We start from the raw sequence: 13153 nt of genomic DNA on the forward strand, positions 1-13153 counted from the left end.
GCGAAACTCCCCTCTCTCCACTCGTTACTCACTCCCTCCCTCCCCCTGAACCGCGCTCACCTGGGAAATGAGCCAAAGCTCAGCTACATCTCCATCTCCCCCACACTCAGCCCCGCACCGCCATTTTCCTCACTGACTGGATTTAAATCGGGACCGGAGCGGAGACACCAGGCGGCGTGAGGTATTGTGGGACCTGTAGTGCGACTCCGCGCGGGCGTTCACGGGACCCGCGCGGGAGTTCATGGTACTTGTAGTTCGCGCCGGGCTCGCTGCCGGCGCCGCCAGGCTCAGCCTGGTGCCCGCGCTCCGGTATCGCCTTGCATCGCCGCGGTCTCTGCAGTAGGGCGTGCTCAAACGGCGAGGAGAAAGCGGTCCCAGAGAGGAAGCTGCCTGTGCCGTGCACCCCCCGGCTCGTTCCCGCGGCAATTGCTCCGTGCTTCTGGAGGTCACAAAATGCCGTATCTGTATCATTAGGAGCGTTCTACTGCGCACTAAAGTTCAAAATACAGTGCGGTACCGGCCTTGGATCGGGCCATGTCTCCCTGTTTCTGCTGAACTCCAGCTGTGGGTACTGATTGTATGTCTGGTCCTATAGTCATGGTTCTTAGGGAGTTTTGGTTCTTGATTTCTTTGTGTGCAGTGTGTGTTTATACATGTTGGAGCTGCTCTCCCTGCAGCCACAGCCATGAGAGAGCAGAATAACAAAAAAAATCGTTTTTCGCGTTACTCTTAAAATTCTCACAATTTACACGGGGTTTCACTGACATGCCAGTGAGACGTGCAGCACCATCGAGAAGGCTGGAACTGTCGTGGTCGGTCTTTGAGCACAGATTCTGATCACAATACAGCTGTGTTCTCCAGCCGCACAGGGTGATCTCCCTGCAGGAGCATCACAGGGAAGTCATGAAACACCCGGCATTGGCTGGAGCGCGGGAACAGATGAAGAATAAGGCAGAGAAGAGCACGAGAGGAAGACGAGGCACTATCCTCGGACACACTGTCCTTTTGCTGTGGGGCAGCTGCCAGCCTGTGAGACGGGAACTGGGGAGGAAGTTAAAACATTGGGGGGCTGGCTTCCCTTTATTTTTCTAGAAGATGCCCCTTTTGGAGGGGCGAGTTACATATGTAAATACAATTATTAAAGCAACATGCTTCTGTCCGGGGCTGCTGTCCAGGGTAGTTTGGTTTGGTTTTGCCTTCTTTGGGGACAAGTAAGAAGGGAGGGAATTGCAATCTGCGGGTAATGATGTCATTTCGGGCACCTCAATGTCACTTGGAGAGTGAAGATGCAGTGGAGGAGAAGGTGAGTAGGGTATGACAGGGGTTAGGGAGTGTCCTTCCCAAAAAGGGAAGTTACAGCCCAAAATTGCTTGGAAGTTTAGGGGGTGTGTTTGTGCAATTTGAAAATTGTAGCTTCTGCTCTCTCTCTCTCCCCCTGTCTATATATATGATACATTATGCACTGGAATTTCTGAGTTAATGTTAAGTCATGCCAGATGATTTTTATAAGGCTAAATTCCAACAAATCTGTACAAAAACCCAGAAGCACTGAAGCACAAGAAGCTGTGCTGCAGGACGGTTCACGCACTGAAATCACTGTAGGCCTGTGACATTGATGCTGGGGCAGAGTATTCTGACTTAAAATGGGACTTGATGTGAGGAGCAAAAAGGGAGCTGTAACATTATGCCTGAAAACCCTGGTGATGCCGGGATATTGCCAGCGTCTCTGATGGCCACTGTAGGGCTGGAGCCAAAATCAATGTGGGGCTAAGAAATGGACTGCAGGGCTGGGATCCTGAGGGAAAATGGAAAAGAAACTGTAAAACTGAGAACGGGACTGTGGGCATTGAGGTGAAATGATGCAGGGATAGTGACTGGGGACTTGGGCGGGAGCTGAAATCACTGAGGGGCACCTTCCCTCCGCTTGGAACAGGTGAGAGATGGAACTAAAGCCCAAAGGATTTTCTGCTCAGTGATTATACCTGAGTTTTATTGGGAACTCTCTGGGAAATCTGACACATTGTTCTGGAATGTGGCCATGAGGGTAATTGAGCGTGCCAGTGCTCATCGGCAAACTTGCAGTGCCAGAGCGAGAACCTTCGAAATGTAAACCGGGCTTTATTCAATGGAATCCTGACTGTGTGCTGCGCCCAGGTCCTTTGTACAAATAGCGTATTGGTGGGGGGGGGGGGGGGGGGGAGTGGGGTGGGGGAGCCAGAACTTCACATTCCTTGTGATATGTATGGGATTTTGGGGGAGTTAAATAAAAAGGAGATGCAAAATGAGGGAATTGCTTTTACATGTAACTGTTCTTGTCCTAAAGGAGCCATCAGCTGAGTCACGGGGGTTGAGTTACAGGTCTATGTCTTGAAAGAGCCGCAGGCCTTTTAGGGACAGAAATTTGTGTCGTGTGGAATGAGCTGCTCTCAGGAAATCTGTGAGCCGAAGGGAGCCGAGGCCGGGCGAAGGGAGCCGAGGTGTGGGGAATGGGCGAATGGAGGCGGGTGTAGGCGATAATAGGCGAGCGTAGCCGAAAATAGCCGAAAGTGACCGAGGAGCCGAGTCCAGCCGGACCGAGCCGAGCTCTGCCGACCGCAGCATCCCGGGCAGGGCGGGGCGCCGGGCCGGAGCCGGGGCGCTGTGAGGCTCCCCCTCCTGTCCCTCTCTCTAGCGCTCCTTCCTCCTCCCCCTCCCCGTATTCCCCTCAGTTATCTCTCTTTCCCCCGTTTCCATCTCCCCCTCAAACCCGGCTCATTCCTGTCCTGTCCCTGCCCCGCTACTCCGTTCTATTCCCCCTCTCTCCCTCCTCTGTCGAACGTCCCTCTTCCCTCCCCTGCCGGCCTTTAAATCCGAATTATAAATCCGAATGTGAATATAAATATGAAAAATATAAAAATAAAATATATTTAAATGCAGTTTAAAAGAAAAGGTTTTTTCTTTTGGTTCTTATTGGGTTAGAGGCAGGGGTTTTTTTGTTGGCGTTCTTTTCCGCGCGGGATGTTTTGGGGCATTTGCTGCAGAGGTCGTTCCGGAGGGGATCGCGCCCGTTCTTTTCTGCCGCCGGCCCCGCCCGCGGCCCCGAGGCGAGCGGCGGCCCCCGGCGGTGGCGGGCGGCAGTGCTGCCGCCTTGTGGGCAGAGGGCGGTACTGCAGCCCGCCGCCCGCGGCCGCCATCTTGGGAGTGGCTTGTCGCAGACTCGCTTGACCTTCTCAAGAGGGCGCGAAAAAGAGGACGTTGGCATTCGAGGACCCGTGTCTGTTTTCTACACTGCCTGAATTGTCCCCAACGCCGGCGCCCCCCGACGGGATTTTCTGCTGCGGTTCTGGTGTCGTGCACACGGGCTGTGGGGTCAGCAGCACCGCAAGCGTGCCGGTTTTTGGCGAAGGCCGACAGGCATCGGCAAAAACGCCTGTCTCCATCAAGGTCCCCACGGGCCGCCATCTTACGAGTGCCTTGTCGCGGACTCGCTTGACCTTCTCAAGAGGGCGCGAAAAAGAGGACGGTGACATTCGAGGACCCGTGTCTGTTTTCTACACTGCCTGAATTGTCCCCAACGCCGGCGCCCCCCGACGGGATTTTCTGCTGTGGTTCCGGTGTCGTGCACACGGGCTGTGGGGTCAGCAGCACCGCAAGCGTGCCGAGTTTTGGCGAAGGCCGACAGGCATCGGCAAAAACGCCTGTCTCCATCAAGGTCCCCACGGGCCGCCATCTTGGGAGTGGCTTGTCGCGGACTCGCTTGACCTTCTCAAGAGGGCGCGAAAAAGAGGACGTTGGCATTCGAGGACCCGTGTCTGTTTTCTACACTGCCTGAATTGTCCCCAACGCCGGCGCCCCCCGACGGGATTTTCTGCTGTGGTTCCGGTGTCGTGCACACGGGCTGTGGGGTCAGCAGCACCGCAAGCGTGCCGGTTTTTGGCGAAGGCCGACAGGCATCGGCAAAAACGCCTGTCTCCATCAAGGTCCCCACGGGCCGCCATCTTACGAGTGCCTTGTCGCGGACTCGCTTGACAAGTGCTGCCGCCTTGTGGACAGAAGGCGGTACTGCAGCTCCCCAGCCAGCGCGCGGCCAAAAACCACCGAGACGGCGCGGGCGGGGCCAGAGCGGCCCCAAATCCACCGAGATGTGGCGGAAGCGGCCAGAGCGGCCCCAGAAACCAGCGAGACGGGGCCGGAGGGTCCAGAGCGGCCCCAAAACCACCGAGATTTGGCGGAAGCGGCCAGAGCGGCCCTTTAAAAACCACCGAGACGGGGTGGGAAGACAATGGGCGGGAGCGAGCGGCGAGGTGTGTGTGAGTAGAGGGGAGAGGTGAAGGCAGCTCAGCGGCCCCGCCGGAGAAGGATGGCAGCGGCGAGGTCAGCCCGGTGGGGCCGCTGTCGGGGCGGCGGAGGCGTGGTCGCAGCGCTGGCGGGCTGGGGGCGAGCGGCGTCGTAGCAGGGCTGCGCCCCCTTTCCCGCCCCCCCGCGCGCCCCTCTCGAGACGCCGGGAGCGGCCGCGTGCCGGAAAATCCCGCCGGGGCGGCGTGCGGGCGGCGGAGCGGGGCCCTGGTATTGCCCGCCCATCCTGCCGCCCTCCTTGGAATGGTTTGAGGCATTATGGGTTTATTGAGGTAGGAATAATTATTTTGTTGTTGTTAATTTAAGGTTTTGTTTGTTTGTTTGTTTTTTTCATTTGATGTATTTGGTTTGTAGAGCAGGAACTGTAGACAGAATCCCGCAGAAGTAGTATGGAAATTGTCCTCCTAAAACCCGCCCGGCTTCCAACCACTTTTAGCACGTGGTCTTCCTTAGCAGCACATGGTTCCCCTACGCTTGAGAGCCGGTGCACTTACTTTTCTCTCTGCCTTTGCCGACAGATCCTGCTGAAGCTGAGGACAAAGCCCTACCCCTACACGGACGAGGCAGCAGACCTGGTTCAGGAAGCCGGCGTGCTCCAGGTTGCTACAGGACTCTAATTACATCAGCATCCCTGTCTCTCACATTGATGGTATGTGGTAACCCCTTAAAAACGGAATTCCACGACTTGGGGCTACATTTTCTAACACTAAGCAGGAAACTGGGGATAGATAACTCTAGAAATCCTGTTATGTAAGGACCTCCAGGATTCAGCCCTCCATGTGTCCTTGGTATCAGAAGTTGGAATTGCAGAGTTGCCACTTTACCCCCAAATGTAATTTTTGATGTGGTTGTGCCACTTTAACAGTATTTGAAATCTCTCTTTGTGCTCTTGCAGCAGCATTTTTGAACTACAATTGAAATTTAGTCCTTCTGCCTGGAGCTGTTCATAGAATCGTGGAATCCCAGAAGGGTTTGGATGGGAAGGCACCTTTTTTTAAAGCTCATCCTGTTCCACCCCCTGCCATGGGCAGGGACACCTTCCACCATCCCAGGGTGCTCTAAGCCCTGTCCAGCCTGGCCTTGGATACTTCCAGGGAACCTTCCAGGGAACCGGGGGCAGCCACAGCTTCTCTGGGCAACCTGTGCTGGACAGCAGTATTGAAAGGCAGAGTGAAGTACAGCTGTGATTTTTGTGCTGCCCTTAACATTGTATTGCCTGACAAATGTGCCTTTGGGTTTTTTGGTTTCTTTTTTTTTTGTTTGTTTGTTTGTTTTTTTCGTTGGTTTTTTTTTTTTTTTCATTTGTTTTGTTTTTGGTTTTTTTGGGGACTAAAAAGATACCTTGTGTTTCTGGAATGTTGCATTCTGCCTCTGTTGTTTTCCCAGTTAATCTGGATCCTCTGCTTACATTTTTTCCTTCACTTATTAGATGTTGTGGATATGCTGGCTGTTCTGATGGAGGGCTGTGATAGCTTAGATGAAGAAATTGGGTTCTCTTTAAATGAAGATGTGATTATCCAAACATTTCCCTTCGTTGCTTGTTGTCCCTGCTGCACTAGAAGCCAGGAATATACTGTTGCTTCAGTCTGAAAATGGAACAGGTACAGGGTTTTTTTTTATGTTTTATGTGTCATTTCTAGCAGTGGAGTGAAAGTGGCATCATTTCTACCCACTTGTAATAATTTTTTACCATTTATCACTTTTTTCCTTGAGGCATTTTATTATCTTCCCTGCAAGCAGAAGGAGGTGCAGATTCATGGTGTTTTGTGCTCAAGAGGGGCATTGAAGCTCTGTAGGTGCTTCTGCCCTTTTTCCCTGACCCTAAAGAGAAGGGACGCTGTCCCTGCATGGACAGTCTTGGTCTGGAAGTAGTTGGCTTCAGTAACACAGTGTTTTAAGGGCAGAGCGTGGCGATCAGGAGAGGAAGGTGGTTCCGTTCCTGTAGGCAGCTCTTCCTGAGACCAGGGAGAGGGGACTGCATTGTAAAGTAGGAAGTAGATGCGTTTCCCAAAGAAAACCTCAGAAATTAAGCTCTAGGGGCAAACACTGCGAGCTTCTATCACCTCCTTGAGGAAAGCGTTAAAATCACAGGGGCATCAGCAGGGCTTGGAGCAGGATTGGCCAACCCCACAGCACCTCACGAAGCCCTCTGTGTGTATGTGGCAGTCGAGTAGCACCTGGGGTGTACTGAAAGTCCCAGTTCTGACAGAAAATTCTGTTTAACTTGTACACGTTGGCTGGGTGTATCTCCCCAGTACAACTCAGTTCTTCTCTGAGGTGGTGCCTGGCAGGGTCTCTCCCTGTTAAGAGATGGGCATGTTTTTAGCACAACACAATGAAGGTGAATTATTTGCTTCAGCAAGAGCTGAAGCAAGTCTGGAGGGTTTTTCAGGTACCTCGGCGGTCAGGAGCACGTGTCTAGGTCACTACAAACACTTTTTGATCTCATTCAGTTCTTTTCTGTGTGGTGCTCTGTGGGCTGCTGCCAAGGCCCAAAGTAAGAAAGGCTGCCTCAGTGTCCGTGCTCATGTCTATAGTTTAATTTATTTGGCTTTTCTAGGAGCAGACCTCGTGGAGTACCTTGGTGCTGTTTTCACTGACCTCCTGTGCTCTCCGAGAGAACCCCTTGCTCTCTGCTTGACGTTCCAGCTCTGTGACAAAGATCTCCAGTCCCTGAAAGCTGCTAAGTATCCTCAGCTCTACCAGTTTAACCGATACTATAGACTCTGGATGCCCAAGCAGTGCCAGGAACCTGTGGTCTGGAATCCCCGAAGACACTGAATTCTTGAGCCAGTATTCCTATAAAATCCACACAGTCGACAGAGGTTACGTTTCCATCAGAAACAGCATTTTTATTGAGGAGGCAATTCTGCAATTGATCATGCTGGGGACACACGTTCTCTCCAGGGCTTTTCTCTGATGACACAAGGGGTCTTTATGGTGTTTGGGAGGCGATACCAGGGCTCAGGGCTCATACAGAGACTCCTCACCAGGCACAGCAGAGCCTGGTGTGTGCTGTGGCCTCTGTTTACAGTGCTCGGAGTTCCCCCGGGTGGGTGGAGGATCACAGGCCCCTGGGCTGGGTTTGGTGAGTTTTTCTCAGTTCAGCAGTGTGAACACTCCAGATGCCCCTGGGAGCACTGCTGGACAGCTCTGTTCTAGCAGGACTGCACACTTGTGCCCCCAGAGCTTCAGTTCAGAGCTCATCTCAAAACAAAGGTGGCTGAAGAGATTTTTGTTTTATACTCATCACTGCTTTTCTCCTCTGCATTTTGTTTTGCTTTTAAACAGTTTGGAAACCACAAGGAGGTAAGCCAAGAGCCTCCTGTGGCACCGGATTCTGTATTTGCCACTTTGCTGAAGGGAGCCTGGGAGAGGGGAAGCAGTACCTTCCTGGAAGATGGTGTTCAGACAAAGTGGAGAGACTCGGCTTCCTGGCTCCCCCCACCTGAGCAGCTTTTGTTGGGAGTAAAGCACGTTCTGCTGTACCCGAAATCCACAGTGGAGAACTTCAGCAGCCTAAGAGCAGCATTGTAATAATACTGTAGTTATGCTTGGTTTATTTTATGGTAGGAGTTGCAAATGACTTGGCTGCTAAAATTTAGGTTCCAGTGCTGTAGCTATTTTTTCTCTACTCAGCTCCAAGGGTACGCAGCACCGTACAAAACTGCGCCTGATTTGTAAACAAATGTCAGTTGTTCTGATTATTGAAGCCAGGCTTTATTCAGTTGAATCCCGACTGTGTGCTGCGCCCAGGTCCTTTGTACAAATAGGAACATCGAAGGATAAGTCCCAGACAGGAGCTGCCCCCACCTCATACTTTTGCTGCCCTGACAGTCCCAAGGAGCGCAAGTATGAAGGGGGCACAGCCGATGTTTACGGCACATGCTTCCATGGTCAGATTTTGTGCAGTCACTTATCTGCTCAGGGCACTGGGCCCTGAGTAAAAACTTTGGCCGTTTACCCTGGGATAGAAAACTTACCTGTCCTAGCTCCTGGTCTCATTTTGCAAGTTGTGCTTGGGATTTTCAAGGCAACTTGTTAGCGACTTGGCGTCAGCTTGGGTCCACGACACATCTTTCTCCATTCAGATTTTCATGGGGCAGTCATTCTTTCATGGCCCCTGGCTCTTAGTCTGCATCAATGGCCCTTTTCTCTGTGAAAGATGGCTCACCCTCTATTCTTCCTGATGTCAGTTTTACTGTGGTGCTTGTCTCTTCCAGGGCAGGCTGAATTCTTGCTGGCAGCAGTTTTGCTCCAGGATAAATCCTGTGCCATTCGGAACGAGAAGATGTAGAAAGTCACTTGGCGCCACAGGCCTCGTTATCCGATCTCTGCCCTTTTTCCCTGTAAATCAAGCTCACCCTCCCTGTGTGTTGATGTCTGTTCACTGGAGGCATGCTGCTCTCCAAGGGCAGCAGGAGTTCCTGGTGTTGGCAGCTGTGGTCTGTGAGAAAGCGTTCACTGTTTGCAAATTTGGTAGCACAATTCCTGTTTGGCTAGGGGAAAGACTGTTAATTATCTTGGAAATGAAAGTCTGGCACCCCGTTTTTTAAGGGTCTGACAAAGGGCTGTGTAGGGGAGGGAACACCCTGCAGAACCTTTCTTTACCTCATTCCTCACTCCTAGGTGTAGCAGCTCCCCATGTGACCAGCTGCTTTCAGTGCAGCTACCTGGACACACCTGCACAGGGAGCTTCTAATCCAGAGGAGCTAACAGGGGTATCCTAGGTGTTCCTCCAGGAGCTATGGTTGGAACATCCAGCAGGGACTGGGGAGCAGCCAGAGCCACCTGGGCATGGAGCATCCTTTTCAGAAAATGCCAAGGGAAGAGCCCTCTTGCCAAGGGGCAGCACCTGAGCAGGCTGGGCAGCATGTGGGGTTCCATGGGAGAGCTTTCAGCTTTCCCCTTCTATTGTGTCAGCCCCTCCCTAGAACCCCCAGATCTTCCAAAGCACTCCCAGAAAAGAGGGGGGTTATGAAGAGAGAAGGGGTTTAAATTATGGGAAAAAGCTTCCTTTTCCATTATTTCTTGTGTTCAAATCATGAGGGAATCCACTTCCCCCGCAATTTTAATGGTCTCAGTTGATATAGTCCCTGCCTTTTCTATGCTGTTAGGGGTGTCAATTGACAGGGAATCCCCATTTTCCATTATTTTCCAGTTTAAATAGAAGGGGAAACCTTGACAATGCTTTTTATGGGCATGAATTAAGGGTAACCCTTTTTGTTGTCCTAAGGCTTAAATTGAGGGGGAAGCCCAGCTATCCCTCTTTCTTAAGGGTTTGGATTGAGGGGAAAATCCCTGTGTCTTCATCACTGGAGAGACTTAAAGTGAGGAAAACCTCTCTTTTCCCAATATTCTAGGGAATTAAACTAAAGGACAGAAGCTATTTATTTGCCATTGCATCCCTTTCAGTGGAGGCAACTTCCCTATTTCCTCATTTTAAGGAATTCACTTGAAGGAGGCTCTTCTAGAATGCTTTTTCAGCATTTTAAGGGTTTAAAACTACTTTTCAGGGCACTTCTTTCTGTGCCCTAGGACTAAATATCTCAGGGAAAGGCAAGCCTAGCATGTACTTAACCTTGATGCTGCCCAGGAAGCTATTTTTTTTCCTTATTTTTATTTATAATGTAGTTAGTCCTAATTAGTAGCCCCAAGGAGACTTGGACTGTTCATAGAATTAGTATTCTTCTCCACCCTTAGTCTCATATTGAGTACTACTTAGTAGTCACCGAGGAATAATATAAGTTAACAGCAAATTACCCAACTTATTTAGATATGCTGCCTAAAGAACAAAGTTTTATTTCTTACCAGTTTCCTTGCCCTTTTGCTCCAAGTAGTTGTAGCAAAAAAGAAAGTGCTGTTATTTCCCTGAAGAGTTTTCTTCTATATGCATCCCATTACTCCCCTTGAATTCAAATCAGAGGAGCCAAACACCTGTAGCTGCTCTGAGGGCTTTTATACCCAGTGGGGTTTGGCCCCTCCCTTTTCCTGGGTGTCATGGGAAGGAGAGGCAGACCAAATCAGGGGTATATTAACCCCAGCCTTTGCCAAGGGGTTTCATTCCCTCTCTGGGATCCACTGGGGTAAGAGCTCTCCTCTCATTTTTGTGAAGAGGCTCTTTCAGCTTAGCTTATTCTCTGTAGGTGCTTTTGGGCTTCTAATGTAACAGAGGCTTTGAAGATACTGTGAAGAAAACAACACTGAACACAGGGAGTATTTAATTTCATGATTTGGGGTTGTGCATTCAGGGGTGGTGAAGTGCTTCTGTAATCTCTGACATGTTTTGTTTTGTTTTGTTTTTAGGAGGAGTGCAACTTCCTGTAATTCCAGGTTGTGTCACGTACAACATTTTTTCGGCAGAGTGATCATGTTCCAAAAGGGATCTGCCCTGTGTCAAAGATTATGTCTGAGATTGAGGCTTCAGGTGAGTTGAGGATTGTGACTAGGAGTGAGAGAGTGAGCAGGGTACCCAGTTAAGAGTTATCATGGTGGGGGTTTGCAGGCAGTAGGGTGAGACATGGTGTCTGTTTGCAAGGCTTTTCACAAGCATAGGGGAGGCATCCATGTGTCATACAGTGCACAAGCTCATCCACTGAACTCACAGAAATGCCCTGTAACTTTGCCTCTCTAAACCAGGTGCCACTCATAATAACAGCCAAACCTTAGACTAGGGATGGAGCTGGAGACTTGAGCACCCAAGCACACTCAGGAAAGGATAAGTATCTGACTTGCTGGGATTTGGCCCACATAACACTAAACTCAACCACTGATTTTCCTGTTCTTTATTCTAGCTGACTAAGAGGCTAACAGGCGATCCCCTCCGAGGCAGACTCATTTCAGGTCCAACGTGGATTTGCATTTCCAGTCATCCAAAAGATAAGTCAGGGCCATGGCCTGAGGATGGGAGCAGTGGCCTCCTTCTGCAACAATGGGGATTTGCATCCCCAGATATGTGCAAGATGAGTCAAGGGCTACAACCCACAGAGGGGAAGGAAGAGAGGTACCAGGTTGGGGCTCCCCCGGAGGGGATTTTGAGTCAGGTTTGGAGATGGGGATGTCCAAGAAGCGTCCCCTTAGGCCACCTAAAGGGAAAGTGTCTGTTTTGATCTCAGTGCTGAGGTGTGCAGGGAAGAGCAGTTCTGGTGTGTGTCCTGTCGCTTGTCTCTGGTGCACTCCTTGGTGTTTGGGTCTCTCGGTCCTTTCTTCTTGTAGAAAGCTCTCTCTCCCTGTCCTGTCCTCTCCTTTGTCACGTCCTGTTCTGTGTCACGGGTGTCTGCACGTATTTCTCCCAGAGCTGCTCTGCCCTGCTGCATAGCCTGTAATAGCACAAGTCCCGGGGACTTGAAATTTGTAATGCAGGGTGTAGTTGGGCTCTAGATTGTTTTAGGAGCTTGACATAACATGTTTGGTGCTGTTAAGTTGTCCTGCAGCCCTTTGACACTAGTCCTAACTTCTTTTCAGATGCAGACAGTTCAAATCAGTGGCAGAGGGCCGCAATCCTGGGGGAGGTTGTTGCCATGAGCAGGGTATTGTTTGTATTTGCAGGCAGAGCTGAAATGGTGACTGTGTTACAGCAGTGTTCTTTGCCTTTAATTTTAGCAGGTCCAGGCAGATAGCAGCAGTCAAGGCCAAGTGTCCAAGGTGAGCAGTGGACAGAAGCAGTTGTTTTTACTCGGCTTTCAGTTTTTGGTGCAGCTGTAAGCATCCATCCTCATTTTTGTGCTTTAGGGAATCGGCTCGGAGTACGCATACCTCTGTCACCAACTGGCTGATGGACCAGGTTTCATGCACTTGTGATCTCGCTGGAAGTATTACAGGACCCTGTGACGGAGCCTTCCAATTTTGCATTTCAAGGTCTCATCTGGGTAGTCCCGAGGAATGGCCGAGGAATTGCAGTGAGTTGGGGAGTTAGGGAGGGGGAGTGAGAGTCCACTTGAGTTTCAGCAATGCCATGTCGCCTTGTCTCCATTTAACCTAGGTGTACCCTGCAATGATGGCATCAGAATCCAAGCAGACCTGAAGCGTGCAGGTCAAGAACCCTGGCATTCTGAGGAGAATGGTGAGTAGCAGAACTATCATGTTTTGTCCAATGTGCTGTTAAGACTGTGCACTGATGTTTGGTTTTCTTCCTGTTGGCAGACCAAGAGGTGACAGCTGGAACTTACCAGACAGGCAGACGGCATCCTTCTGCAGCCAACAGGGATTTCCATCCCCAGAATGCATGCAAGATAAGTTGAGGGTTACGACCCACAGAGGGGATGGAAGTGGGGTGGTGGGTTGGGACTTTCTAGAAGGGGTTTTTGTGTCTGTTTTAGAGATGGGGATGTCCAAGAAGCATCTCCTATAGTCCACCCAAAGGGAAAGTGTTTCTTTTGATCTCAGTGCTGAGGTGCACAGGGCAGAGCAGTTCCGGTGTGTGTCCTGTCACTTGTGTCTGGTGCACTCTTGGTTGTTTGGGTCTCTTGGTCTTTGCAGACCTTCTTCTTGTGCAAACCTCTCTCTCCCTCTCCTGTCCTGTCGTTTGTCACGTCCTGTCCTGCATCACGGGTGCCTGCACGTATTTCTCCCGGAGCTGCTCTGCCCTGCTGCTTAGCCTGTAATAGCCCAATTCCCGGGGACTTGAAATTTGTAATGCAGGATGTAGTTGGGCTCTAGATTGTTTCAGGAGCTTGGCATAACATGTTTGGTGCTGTTAAGTTGTCCTGCAGCCCTTTGACACTAGTCCTAACTTCCTTTCAGATGCAGACAGTTCAAATCAGTGGCAGAGGGCCGCAATCCTGGGGGAGGTTGTTGCCATGAGCAGGGTATTGTTTGT

At 50.8% G+C, this 13153-nt stretch overlaps 1 protein-coding gene and 1 long non-coding RNA gene across 11 annotated transcripts in view; both read right to left on the reverse strand.

Annotated features, from left to right (window-relative positions):
- The window catches only part of NCOA3 (nuclear receptor coactivator 3), a 51489-nt gene extending 51291 nt beyond the window's left edge, over positions 1–198 (reverse strand). For 9 of the 10 annotated variants that reach the window (XM_072917061.1, XM_072917060.1, XM_030288580.4 and 6 more), the window contains exon 1: positions 61–198. The gene's annotated coding sequence lies outside the window, so the exon portion shown is untranslated. The remainder of the gene's footprint in view (positions 1–60) is intronic. The other variant, XM_072917059.1, reaches the window with a different exon arrangement.
- A 6963-nt stretch (positions 199–7161) lies between these two features.
- LOC140680368 (uncharacterized) lies at positions 7162–10277 on the reverse strand. The gene is made up of 2 exons (XR_012051563.1): positions 10147–10277; positions 7162–8782 (listed from the first exon to the last, which is right to left on the reverse strand). It is a non-coding gene; the product is annotated as an uncharacterized lncRNA (long non-coding RNA).
- Between the last annotated feature and the right edge of the window lie 2876 nt (positions 10278–13153).

This window comes from Taeniopygia guttata, chromosome 20 (assembly GCF_048771995.1).
Source record: "Taeniopygia guttata chromosome 20, bTaeGut7.mat, whole genome shotgun sequence".
Classification (NCBI taxonomy): domain Eukaryota; kingdom Metazoa; phylum Chordata; class Aves; order Passeriformes; family Estrildidae; genus Taeniopygia; species Taeniopygia guttata.